Here is a 13,514-nt window from a genome sequence, read left to right on the forward strand (position 1 = left end):
ACTCTCTGTGGAACCTATTATTAAATCAACTGCGCTACACCGATCACATGGCTTCAATCACATATTATTAGGCAGATGATTATCTACCAGAAACACTATTACTGTACGACTACGCTCTTCAGGCTTCTTTATTCGCTAATTCAGTTCTAACAGCTTTGAATCAATTTATTCTTAAGCTATCACATCATAAGCTTCATTTATTATTATTATTATTATTTTACGAGTTGTCTTGCTCTGACGTATCCCGAATTTATCCATCATGTGGAATATTTGTTCAGATTCCTGAGAAGTGATGCTTTCCAACGTTCATCCCCCCAGTAGTTTACTTGTGCTTTGCGGTACTTCATCATGTGAAACGATCCTCAGCGGTCGTATGCACAGTTCAACCAGTTTATCAACATGATAGATGGATAGATGAACCCTACAGCATCATTTTTAAAAGGTTACTAGTTCTGGTTTGGCTTAGGATCTCTCTTCATATATATATGAGAATGAACTTTGAATTTCTTTCTACCTTTATTAGCTTTCAAGCTCTCTTTTCTCAATTCGTCAGGAAGCACCAAATACAATATAAAATTGGTCGTTATGGTTCCTTAAGAGGTGGGACGCAAATTGTCAATAAGTATCAGCTTTGGAAAGGATTGTAACATAAATATACTTGCGAATGTAATAAGCTCCAAATATTCACGAACTACAAGAGAAAGGAGCACAACTAAAGAATAATAGTATCGCAGGTGAAAGAAACAAGACCCATGAACTAAGTTCATCATAATGGCAGAGATTCTAATGAACCCTACTGATTCTCAAAATTTCTTATATGTTCCCTGGCTTGTCGAGATTCATAACGTTCAAGGGTTGGTGTAGAGAACTACTCACGGCAATATTATTACCTAGCTGACACCTAAAAGTCTTTCTGCAAAAAAACAGAGAAAATTAATAAAAGTCATCAAACGCAAAGTTAGTTAGCCATCCTGGAATTAATTCTTCTCACCTTTGACAGAACCGTTACAGTGATAATTTATGTCGGTGGGACCACACTCATGACACTCATGACATGTAAGCGGAAAGACAGCTGGTAGTAGAAAGATTTTATTCTGTATGCACTACCAAAGAACATAAACACTCGTAACGGTTGAATCAAAGTAACTCAATAAACACACATATCGATCTATAAAATAACTGAACTCAACTTTCCCAAATTCTCATAAGAGCACGTATTACCCACTTCGTGATCACAGTTCCTCTATATCGTTCGAACTTTTTGTAAAGTTACATCAGTCTGCGCTGCTCCGCCGCGTCTTTACATGGTGGGAGCGTTATTTTTCCAAACGCAAAAACGCCCTGACATCGCCAGACGCTCAGCAGTAAACGCCAAAAACGTTTTCCCTTGATCCCACAGAAGGCTACCGTACAAAATTCGAACAAAAAAGTCAGTGGAATTTTCCTCAGCTTCCCGCGCGTTCCCTAACTTGGTCAATCGTAGGACGTACCTTTCACAAAGAGTAGGACGCTCATTGCCTGTGGCCAGCTCCGGCCGTGAGACAGGCTTAAAACATAAGATTCAACTGAAAAATACACAGCTTCTGCAATGAATAAATAAGACAACTACCCTGATACTGTAGTTACAAATAAATGCCCAGTTACTCACTCACCCACACATTAAAGAGTTTATTTTTCAATTAAAACACGATAAAAGGATGGCACAAGACGCTAATTTGAAATTTAGTGAACTGAAATGAATGTACAATTATTCCCTAGGCAATCCTTCTCCAAGCTCGCAGTTTGTGTAAATCAAACAGCAGCTGATTATCCTGCTGGATTATGTGAACGTAATTCAAGTATTTGTGAGAAATATTACATAAAATGGGACTGATACCCTTTCAGTGGCACTTACAGCAGTTTCTCCAAAATTGAAGAAAGTTTCCAGAGTTCTAACGTGCGTTGTCCAATGTCAGTTTTAGCATGATGCTTATACAGATACTCTATCCCTTGGACCGCCCAGAACCCTAGACGTAAATGGGAGAATCTCCCATGTTTCCCAGAATTTCTTTGTGCCTTCTGAAAACTTAACATCGGTGAACCTTGCAAATCTACTTCATTACCTCCAACAACATATAACCTTTACCGTGGACGGCTTAACAACTTCTTTCTCATGACGTCCAGATTTGCCACACACATGTGAACACCAGTGGCAACAAAGATCTGTGTCCTACCGTTTACTGTGCCAATCAAGCGCCATTCCATCGGTGCACACGTCTTCGCAGCATTAAAGTTTACTGAGGGCGTCACTCGGCGGACTTGGAGCTACTGCTGCCTTTTAACAGCAGATTCTCCTCTTCTCCCACTATTCCATTTAATTAAACTGAACTCCATCCGAACAGGCGTCGGAAGGCCCAACGGTACCGACCGACCGTCGTGTCATCCTCAAGCATAGGCGACGCAGGATACGGAAAAGGAGGGGTACGTGGTCAGCACCCCGCTCTTCCGGCCGTTGTCAGTTTTCGTGGCTTCTCACTCAACTAGCTCCTAAGTCCGCCTCACGGGCTCTAGTTACCGCATTTATCTTCCTCCAAAACGGTTTCTATGGCTGTGGCGTCAGCCAAGTCTTTTGCAAATTCTGGGCACACCTTTCTTGACACATCAGGAGGCAGTCCCTGTAAAAATGCGCTTCCTGCATAAAGATGTTATGTCTTTCATCACTATCTGTCAACTGGCATGTATTAACACTAATTTTCCGTATCCCATCTACCAAACTCTCAACAAATTCAATTTGCCGCTGCGACAACCCATTTAACTATTTATGCAATCGTATCCACATATATTCTGTCTCCTATACCGCTGTGCCAGACCGTTTCTCAGGTCATTGAATAATTAAGCATTCCTTAGGTCCTCATTGTACGTAACACAAGTTTTCGCATGTCCTGTCAAACATAACTTTGTCTTTTGCCACAACTGTTCATGTGCCCAAGATCCCAGCTTTGCAACTACCATCAGGTTAACTGCAAAGGCCTATACGTCCTTTCCTGTCTTGCCTGAAAAACGATCGACTAGGCTAGCGATAGTTGAACGTACAGTGAGATCAATTAAACTGGATGCGGCTCGGTCCTGTCTCACAGCATGTAAACGCCTACGCAAGTCTGCATTGTCCTCTCTAAGTTGAGCTCCACCCCCACAGACATTGCCGTTGGTGGGTAGGCTTGCGTGCCTCAGCGACGCAGATAGCCGTACCGTAGGTGCAAACTCAACGGAGGCGTGTCTATTGAGAGGCCAGACAAACGTGTGGTTCCTGAATAGGGATAGCAGCCTTTTCAGTAATTGCATGGGCAACAGTCTGGATGATTGACTGATCTAGCCTCGTAACATTAACCAATACGGCCTTGTCGTACTGTAATGCGAACGGCTGAAAGCAAGGGGAAACTACAGCCGCATTTTCTCCCGAGGCCATGCAGCTTTACTGTATGGTTGAATAATGATGGCGTCCTCTTGGGTAAAATATTCCGGACGTCCGGGCGGGTACTACTCAGGAAGACATTGTTATCAGTAGAAAGAAAACTCGCGTTTTACGGATTGGAGTGTGGAATGTCATATCTCTTAATTGGTCAGGTTGTTGTTGTTGTTGTGGTCTTCAGTCCTGAGACTGGTTTGATGCAGCTCTCCATGCTACTCTATCCTGTGCAAGCTTTTTCATGTCCCAGTACCTACTGCAACCTACATCCTTCTGAACCTGCTTAGTGTATTCATCTCTTGGTCTCCCTCTACGATTTTTACCCTCTACGCTGCCCTCCAATACTAAATTGGTGATCCCTTGATGCCTCAGAACATGTCCTACCAACCGATCCTTTCTTCTGGTCCAAACTATTTATCGTCCATGTTTCACTTCCATACATGGCTACACTCCATACAAATACTTTCAGAAATGACTTCCTGACACTTAAATCAATACTGGACGTTAACAAATTTCTCTTCTTCAGAAACACTTTCCTTGCCATTGCCAGCCTACATTTTATATCCTCTCTACTTCGACCATAATCAGTTATTTTGCTCCCCAAATAGCAAAACTCCTTTACTACTTTAAGTGCTTCATTTCCTAATCTAATTCCCTCAGCATCACCCGACTTAATTAGACTACATTCCATTATCCTCGTTTTGCTTTTGTTGATGTTCATCTTATATCCTCCCTTCAAGACACCATCCATTCCGTTCAACTGCTCTTCCAAGTCCTTTGCTGTCTCTGACAGAATTACAATGTCATCGGCGAACCTCAAAGTTTTTATTTCTTCTCCATGAATTTTAATACCTACCCCGAATTTTTCTTTTGTTTCCTTTACTGCTTGCTCAATATAACAACATCGGGGAGAGGCTACAACCCTGTCTTACTCCCTTCCCAACCACTGCTTCCCTTTCATGTCCCTCGACTCTTATAACTGCCATCTGGTTTCTGTACAAATTGTAAATAGCCTTTCGCTCCCTGTATTTTACCCCTGCCACCTTCAGAATTTGAAAGAGAGTATTCCAGTCAACATTGTCAAAAGCTTTCTCTAAGTCTACAAATGCTAGAAACGTAGGTTTGCCTTTCCTTAATCTTTCTTCTAAGATAAGTCGTAAGGTCAGTATTGCCTCACGTGTTCCAGTGTTTCTACGGAATCCAAACTGATCTTCCCCGAGGTTGGCTTCTACTAGTTTTTCCATTCGTCTGTAAAGAATTCGTGTTAGTATTTTGCAGCTGTGACTTATTAAGCTGATAGTTCGGTAATTTTCACATCTGTCAACACTTGCTTTCTTTGGGATTGGAATTATTATATTCTTCTTGAAGTCTGAGGGTATTTCGCCTGTTTCATACATCTTGCTCACCAGATGGTAGAGTTTTGTCAGGACTGGCTCTCCCACGGCCGTCAGTAGTTCCAATGGAATATTGTCTACTCCGGGGGCCTTGTTTCGACTCAGGTCTTTCAGTGGTCTGTCAAACTCTTCACGCAGTATCGTATCTCCCATTTCATCTTCATCTACATCCTCTTCCATTTCCATAATATTGTCCTCAAGTACATCGCCCTTGTATAGACCCTCTATATACTCCTTCCACCTTTCTGCTTTCCCTTCTTTGCTTAGAACTGGGTTTCCATCTGAGCTCTTGATATTCATACAAGTCGTTCTCTTATCTCCAAAGGTCTCTCTAATTTTCCTGTAGGCAGTATCTATCTTACCCCTAGTGAGATAGGCCTCTACATCCTTACATTTGTCCTCTAGCCATCCCTGTTTAGCCATTTTGCACTTCCTGTCGATCTCATTTTTGAGACGTTTGTATTCCTTTTTGCCTGTTTCACTTACTGCATTTTTATATTTTCTCCTTTCATCAATTAAATTCAATATTTCTTCTGTTACCCAAGGATTTCTACTAGCCCTCGTCTTTTTACCTACTTGATCCTCTGCTGCCTTCACTACTTCATCCCTCAAAGCTACCCATTCTTCTTCTACTGTATTTATTTCCTCCATTCCTGTCAATTGCTCCCTTATGCTCTCCCTGAATCTCTGTACAACCTCTGGTTCTTTCAGTTTATCCAGGTCCCATCTCCTTAAATTCCCACGTTTTTGCAGTTTCTTCAGTTTTAATCTACAGGTCATAACCAATAGATTGTGGTCAGAGTCCACATCTGCCCCTGGAAATGTCTTACAATTTAAAACCAGGTTCCTAAATCTCTGTCTTACCATTATACAATCTATCTGATACCTTTTAGTATCTCCAGGGTTCTTCCATGTATACAACCTTCTTTCATGATTCTTAAACCAAGTGTTAGTTATGATTATGTTGTGCTCTGTGCAAAATTCTACCAGGCGGCTTCCTCTTTCATTTCTGTCCCTCAATCCATATTCACCTACTATGTTTCCTTCTCTCCCTTTTCCTACACTCGAATTCCAGTCACCCATGACTATTAAATTTTCGTCACCCTTCACAATCTGAATAATTTCTTTTATTTCATCATACATTTCTTCAATTTCTTCGTCATCTGCAGAGCTAGTTGGCATATAAACTTGTACTACTGTAGTAGGTGTGGGCTTCGTATCTATAATTGGTCAGGTAGGTTAGAAAATTTGTAAAGGGAAATGGATAGGTATAAGTTAGATATAGTGGGAATTAGTGAAGTTCGGTGGCAGGAGGAAAAGGACATTTGGTCAGGTGAATACAGGGTTATAATTCATCATCTGTTATTTTGTTCCCCAAATACCAAAACTCATCTACTACTTTAAGTGTCTCATTTCCTAATCTAATTCCCTCAGCTTTACCTGATTTTATTCGACTACATTCCATTATTCTCGTTTTGCTTTTGTTGACCTTCATCTTATATTCTATTTCCAAGAAACTATCCATTCCGTTCAACTGCTCTTCCAGGTCCTTTGCTGACTCTGACAGAATTACAATGTCGTCGGAAAAACCTCAAAGTTTTTATTTCTTCTCCATGAATTTTAATTCCTACTCCAAATTTCTCTTTTGTTTCCTTTACTGGTTGCTCAATATACACATTGAATAACATCGGCAATAGCCTACAACCCTGTCTCACTCCCTTCTCAACCACTGCTTCCCTTTCGTGTCCCTCGACTCTTATAACTGCCATCTGGTTTCTGTACAAATTGTAAATAGCCTTTCGCTTGCCACCTTCAGAATTTCAAAGAGAGTATTCCAGTCAACACTGTCAAAACTTTCTTTAAGTCTACGAATGCTTAAAACGTAGGTTTGCCTTTTCTTAATCTATCTTCTAACATAAGTCGTTGGGTTAGTATAGCCTCGCGTGTCCCAACATTTCTACAGAATCCAAACTGTTCTTCCCCGAGGTCTGCTCCCAACAGTTTTTCCATTAGTCTGTAAAGAATTCGTGTCAGTATTTTGCAGCCGTGACTTATTAAAATGACAGTTTGGTAATTTTCACACCTGTCAACACTTGCTTTCTTTGGGATTTGAATTACTATATTCTTCTTGATGTCTGCGGGTATTTCGCCTGTCTCATACATCTTGCTCACCAGATGGAAGAGTTTTGTCAGGGCAGGCTCCGCCAATGCTATCAGTAGTTCTAATGGAATGTTGTCTACTGCCGTGGTCTTGTTTCGATTTAGGTATCGTATCTCCCATTTCATCTTATATACCTCCTCTTCCATTTCCATAATACTGCCCTAAAGTTCATCGCCCTCGTATAGACCCTCTATATACTCTTTCTACCTTTCTGCCTTCCCTTCTTTCCTTAGAACTGATTTGCTATCTGAGCACTTGATATTCATACAGGTGGATCTCTTTTCTCCAAAGGTCTCTTTAAATTTCCTGTAGCGGGCATCTATCTTACCCCTAGTGATATATGCGTCTACATCCTTTCATTTGTCCTCTAGCCATCCCTGCTTAGCCATTTTACACTTCCTGTCGATCTCATTTTTGAGACGTTTGTATTCCTTTTTGCCGCTTCATTTACTGTGCTTTTATATTTTCTCCTTTCATCAATTAAATTCGATATCTCTTCTGTTAGTCAAGGATTTCTACGAGCCCTCGTCTTTTTACCTCCTTGATCCTCTGATGCCTTCACTATTTCATCTCCCAAAGCTACCCATTCTTCTTCTACTGTATTTTTTCCCCCGTTCTTGTCAATCGTTCCCTAATGCTCTCTCTGAAACTCTCTGGTGCTTTCAGTTTATCCATGACCCATCTCGTTAAATTTCTATCTTTTTGCAGTTTCTTCAGTTTTAATCTACAGTTCATAACCAATAAATTTTGTCTGAGTCCAAATCTGCCTCTGGAGATGTCTTACAGTTTAAAACCTGGTTCCTAAAGCTCTGTCTTACCTTTATGTAATCCATCTGAAACCTTCCAGTGTCTCTTGGCCTCTTCGACGTGTACAACCTTCGTTCATGATTCTTAAACCGAGTGTTACCTATAATTAAGTTATGCTGTGTACAAAATCCTACCAGGCAGCTTCCTGTTTCATTCCTTACCCCCATTCCATATTCACCTACTACTTTTCCTTCTCTTCCTTTTCCTACTATCGAATTCCAGTCCCCCACTACTATTAAATTTTCGTCTTCCTTCACTGTCTGAATAATTTCTTTTATCTCATCATATATTTCTTCAATCTCTTCGTCGTCTGCGGCGCTAGTTGGCATATAAACTTGTACTATTGTGGTATGCGTGGGCTTTGTGTCTATTTTGGCTACGTTCACTATGCTGTTCGTAGTAGCTTATCCACGCTCCTATTTTTTTAAATTTATTATTTGGTCTACTCCTGCATTACCCCTATTTGATTTTGTATTTATAACCCTGTATTCACTTGACCAGATGTCCTGTTCATCCTGCCACTGAACTTCACTAATTCCCACTGTATCTAACTTTAACCTATCCATTTACCTTTTTAAATATTCTAACCTACATGCCCGATTAAGGGATATCACATTCGACACTCCATTCCGTAGAATGCCAGTTTTTTTCTCCTGGTAACGAAGTCCCCCTGCGTAGTACCCACCCGAAGATCCGAATGGGGACTATATTATCTCTGGAATATTTTACCCAAGAGGACACCTTCAACATTTATCCATATAGTAAATCTATATTTTGATATTCTGAACCCAGTAACAGTAGGTCTTTTTGACATTCTTAGGAAGACTGCACACTTTTCAACTCATTTGATCAAATTGGTCAGTATCTGTCATGTAGGATCTTCTTCAGTTGTTCACCCACCCGATAATGATTCTTCAGACAATCTTGACGAACTTTGTATTTTAGTCCTCCTTAATCAATGTCTGTGTAGAAATGAAGACGGCTACTATTTACACTGGAATGTATGGTGCCTACCGTTGTTCAGGAATCGTCTGGAGACGGACTGTACACAAGTTTTGTTGTCGCCATTACTTATCCCTATTAACCGTTTGAGTGGACCGTGTAGCAATATCTTGAGGCAGCAGACTTCGTTGTCAAAGATGCCAAATCCATGCCAGTTGGAAAATCTCAAACACCAGTCACTACAAAATAAGTTCAAGTGCTGTTTCTTTGTCGCTCACGTATTTCATCTCCATTATATACATTCCATGTTACAGCTTATGACTTTAACTAAGTTCACAATACATATTAGCCTTTGCGCTTTCACTCTTTACGTCTTCTCTGAGTTGCCCTTAAGATGAGACGTTACTGCCATTGTCTTGTTCGACGAGATTTTGTGGTCCGCAACGAGTGTTCGAGGTGGGATGACGTTTTCATGGAGTGACTACCCCGAGCAGCAGGTGCCTCCATGCGCGGGAATCCAGGTGCCCATAGCACCTACCGTGCAGATACGCTGCGTCCACTTTCGTTCTCAAGACATGAACAACAGAAAAAAATTTCTCGCGTAATATGTGGCTCAAAACAAACACTCACTTACTAAAATAGCAAAAATGCTTGCTTAAGGCCACGAGTATCCTTCGTCGGATGCAAAGACAGAGGGAATAATACACCACTTTCTTGAAAGTGATTTATTACCCCTCAAAGCATATCGTACTTTTTATGCCTGAGACCTTCTATCGTCTTGTATTAATTGTGACGTCTTGAGTCTTCAAGTCTGCAGCCATCTCTTAGTGAGAAGTCACCTCTTGAGGTCGCTAAGAATTTGTGATTTAACCAGTTCTGCAACCTAGTACCCAGTCAGTAATAATAAAGACCTTGATAACATAAAATACAATATAAAACACATAGGACGGTGGGTCCTAAACAGTCTAGAACGTTAGCCTTTAGCTATATTTGTATCATGCATCTGCCCTAAAATATTTCTGCAAAGCCGCTACGAAATCTCATGTCACTATCTTTCACCAGTGCTTTCAAAATAATGTAATGTTTCTTTTCATGAATGCCGATCCCCAATTCTTCCAGCAAGTCGTGTTTTCTCCCTTTCTTTTCTATGTGCAAGATTTCTGAATCTTCTTCTGTTCGCTTCAGGAAACGACCTGTTATGTATACACGATTCGCAACAGTCGATTTGTCATAATTGCCTAAACTCAGGCACCTTTATGTTCCATGTACCTTATCGAAAATGTTCTTCCCGTCTGTCCATTATAGTCTGCGCCAAAGGAGGCACATTGAATTTTATAAACTCCATATCTTTCGAACTTATTTATCTTTTTACTGAGATCGTACTTTAGGTTATACCTCAGTAGATTATTTGTCTGGAATATTTTTTTATTGTCATACGATTTAAAAATGTTCGCAATCTTTTGCGAGACTATACCATAGTATGAAAGCGCGACCATTTTCATTTTATCTTAGTTAAGTTAGTTCTTTCTGTACTTATTACCTTTACGCAGCAATGTATTAGTAATGTCTACTTTGTAACCGTTCATGACCACTATCTTCTTAATGTTCCTTATTTCCAATTCTCGATCCTTCCTGCTGATTAGAATATTGACTGCCCTGTGCGCTAGACTATGAAAGCCAGGCTGAGGATGGCATGAATCATTAGGAGTGACAGCATCAGCTGTCGTCGGTTTTCTATAAACCGTAAATGTATGCTTATTTCCTGCTTTTTAATGTTCAAATAGAGGAATAGTAAACTGCTGTCACTTTCGTGCTGTAAAGTAAACACAATTTTGCTATGCGCGACGTTGAACATTTTTACTATTGTATCAATGGCTTCATTGGAATGTCAACAAACGACCAAGTATGGTCTGTGTATCGTTTATAATAAACAATTTTATCCATAATGGTTTGGTAAAACTTTGAAACCTTGTCTCCTATGTCACCATAAAAATGTCAGCAATGATACGTGAAACGCTAGACCTCTTAGCTAAACCATTCTCTTGAACATAAAACTTACGAGTGACACTGAAATGGTGAAAACTTGTGAACAGCTGTAAAAGTTCAGTGAATTCGACGGCCTCTTCTCTTGAAATTTTACTGTACTTAAATAAATTTCTTTTGCTTTTCACTATCATTTCATTAACTGGAACACTGGAGCATAGATTAATGTCCAGTGAAACTAAACAGCAAGCGTCAGGTCGATCACAGTTACCTATGATGTAAAGAATAGTTATTTTCATAGACTTAATTTTTTTAGGAATTTGGCTGAGCAGTGTAGTTATTCTCTGTGCTTGTTGGTACAGGTCACTATTGGACGAACTGGTCGGTGATCCTTACTTATCTTCAGCTGTGATCTTAATTTATAAACAGTTAATAGCAACAAAGATAGGAAGAAGCAACAACAGAGGCCCTCATCAGTCAATTTTCCTCTGTGGGCGATTAACAAAACTGACATTATATTTGATAATGCTCTCTCTAAAATGACAACTGAACCTGACAAATTAAGCAATGATGAAATCGGTCACGTCAGTCATAAGATGCTAAAAGTAGTAAAGACTGAACAGAACAAAGCAAAACAATAATACTCACGAGACTAAAGTTGACCAATTAATCGTCAGTTCCATAAATAAGAAGCTTAATTAAAGGAAGGCCATTGCCAAAAAGCAGAGGAACGTAATACAGTCGTAATATTAAAGGTGGAGCAGTACACTGCGAAGATATTAGCTTTTTTGTCGAAAATGACCAAAGGACTTAACATCAGACTTCCAAGGGAAACTAAAAAAATATTATTAAACGCTTGAATTATCTGCTAAAAGACGTCGAAAAGAGAATATGTATTATTATGAACCCAACTGCACCTGAATTAAGATTATAGCTGAAGATACATAAGGATCAACATCCAGTTCGTCCAAATAGTGAACTGTAGAAACAGTCCAGCCTATAAGATAATTAGACTGCTCGACCAAATTTCTAAAAACTTTCGTCTATGACAACAAGCATTCGGTAAGTGGCAGTACGACTCTAATCGATGAAATTAAGGAAAAACCAATCACTGGTGCTTCCCGTTTGGTTTCACTGCATGGATCTATAGTGATTAAGCGGCAAACTGATAATACTGAAAACAGTTAAATGAAGGCAAGGGCTATTGATTTTCTCGTTACAATCTTCAGAAACTGATAGAAAATTGCTTGTTGTCGCTGTCTGCTCTTCCATAGTAGGCACTGGTTTTATGAAGAAACAGAGGTGGGTGCGTGCCGGAGAATTACTAGTGTAAGCCAATTGTCCCCAATCCCCACATTTATGAGAAGTTCATCAGGTCATGTTCACAAGACTTGTACTGAACCGACTAGGCATCTGACAAATGTAATAATCCTTTGGTGTTCAAGTGTCATTGTTATTCGCTGTTTTATCTTGAAAATGTTAAAACAAAGAATGTTCAAAATAATTAGTTTTCCCCTTTTATTAAATATGAGGACCATTATTGCTCTTAAAAATGTTAAATATGAAGTAATTGTTGTTTTGGAGAACGATGTGACTGAAAAATAATTTTCTCTTCTTCTTTTATTTAACAAATCGACAATCACTGGTTTTACAGTAATAAATAATTCTAAAATTGAAAGTAATGATTGTCATCTATTTTACAGTCATAGCGTTCTTCAAACCGACAATAATATCTTACCGAAAAATCGCATTGAGCATTATAGAATACAGTAAAATTATGAAGTTCGAAAACTAGATTAGTAAACAGAAACGATATTTCAGTGGTTGCATTGCCTACCTAAAGCCGACGATAGCTATACCGATGAAATTTATTTTTAAAATAATTTCCACGTGAAAAGGCCTCAGTCCAGAACAGTAATCGTTATGGAAGTGACATTAAATTACCAAGATCGTGTTGTGACAAGCTTCTAGATCACTTTCTATAACAAAAATTCTCTTCGCAGACTTTATTGTTATGTTGGTCTGCAGTAACAATTTCGGCGCTGTAATCTGACAGTTGTTTGTTGTTGTGGTCTTCAGTTCAGAGACTGGTTTGATACAGGTCTCCAAGCTACTCTATCCTGTGCAAGCTTCTTCATCTCCCAGTACCTACTGCAATCCACATCCTTCTGAATCTGCTTAGTGTATTCATCTCTTGGCCTCCCTCTTCGATTTTTATCCTCCGCGCTGCCCTCCAATGCTAAATTTGTGATTCCTTGATGCCTCAGAACATGTACTACCAACCGATCCCTTCTTCTAGTCAAGTTGTGTCACAAATTTCTCTTCTCTCCAATTCTATTCAATACCTCCTCATTAGTTATGTGGCCTACCCATGTAATCTTCAGCATTCTTCTGTAGCACCACATTTCGAAAGCTTCTATTGTCTTCTTTTTATCGTCCACGTTCCACTTCCATACATGGCTACAATCCATACAAATACTTTCAGAAACGCCTTCCTGACACTTAAATTTATACTCGATGTTAACAAATTTCTCTTCTTCAGAAACGCTTTCCTTGCCATTGCCAGTCTACATTTTATATCCTCTCTACTTCGACCATCATGAGTTATTTTGCTCCCCAAATAGCAATAGTCATTTACTACTTTAAGTGTCTCATTTCCTAATCTAATTCCCTCAGCATCACCCGATTTAATTCGACTACATTCCATTATCCTCGTTTTGCTTTTGCTGTTGTTCATCTTATATCCTACTTTCAAGACACTGTCCATTCCGTTTAACTGCTG

General features: G+C 39.6%; 1 protein-coding gene across 1 annotated transcript in view; it reads left to right on the forward strand.

Annotated features, from left to right (window-relative positions):
* LOC126473881 (cytochrome P450 4C1-like) overlaps nucleotides 1–13,514 on the forward strand; it is a 331,661-nt gene that overhangs the window by 263,046 nt on the left and 55,101 nt on the right. The window lies entirely within an intron of this gene.

This window comes from Schistocerca serialis, chromosome 4 (assembly GCF_023864345.2).
Source record: "Schistocerca serialis cubense isolate TAMUIC-IGC-003099 chromosome 4, iqSchSeri2.2, whole genome shotgun sequence".
Classification (NCBI taxonomy): Eukaryota; Metazoa; Arthropoda; class Insecta; order Orthoptera; family Acrididae; genus Schistocerca; species Schistocerca serialis.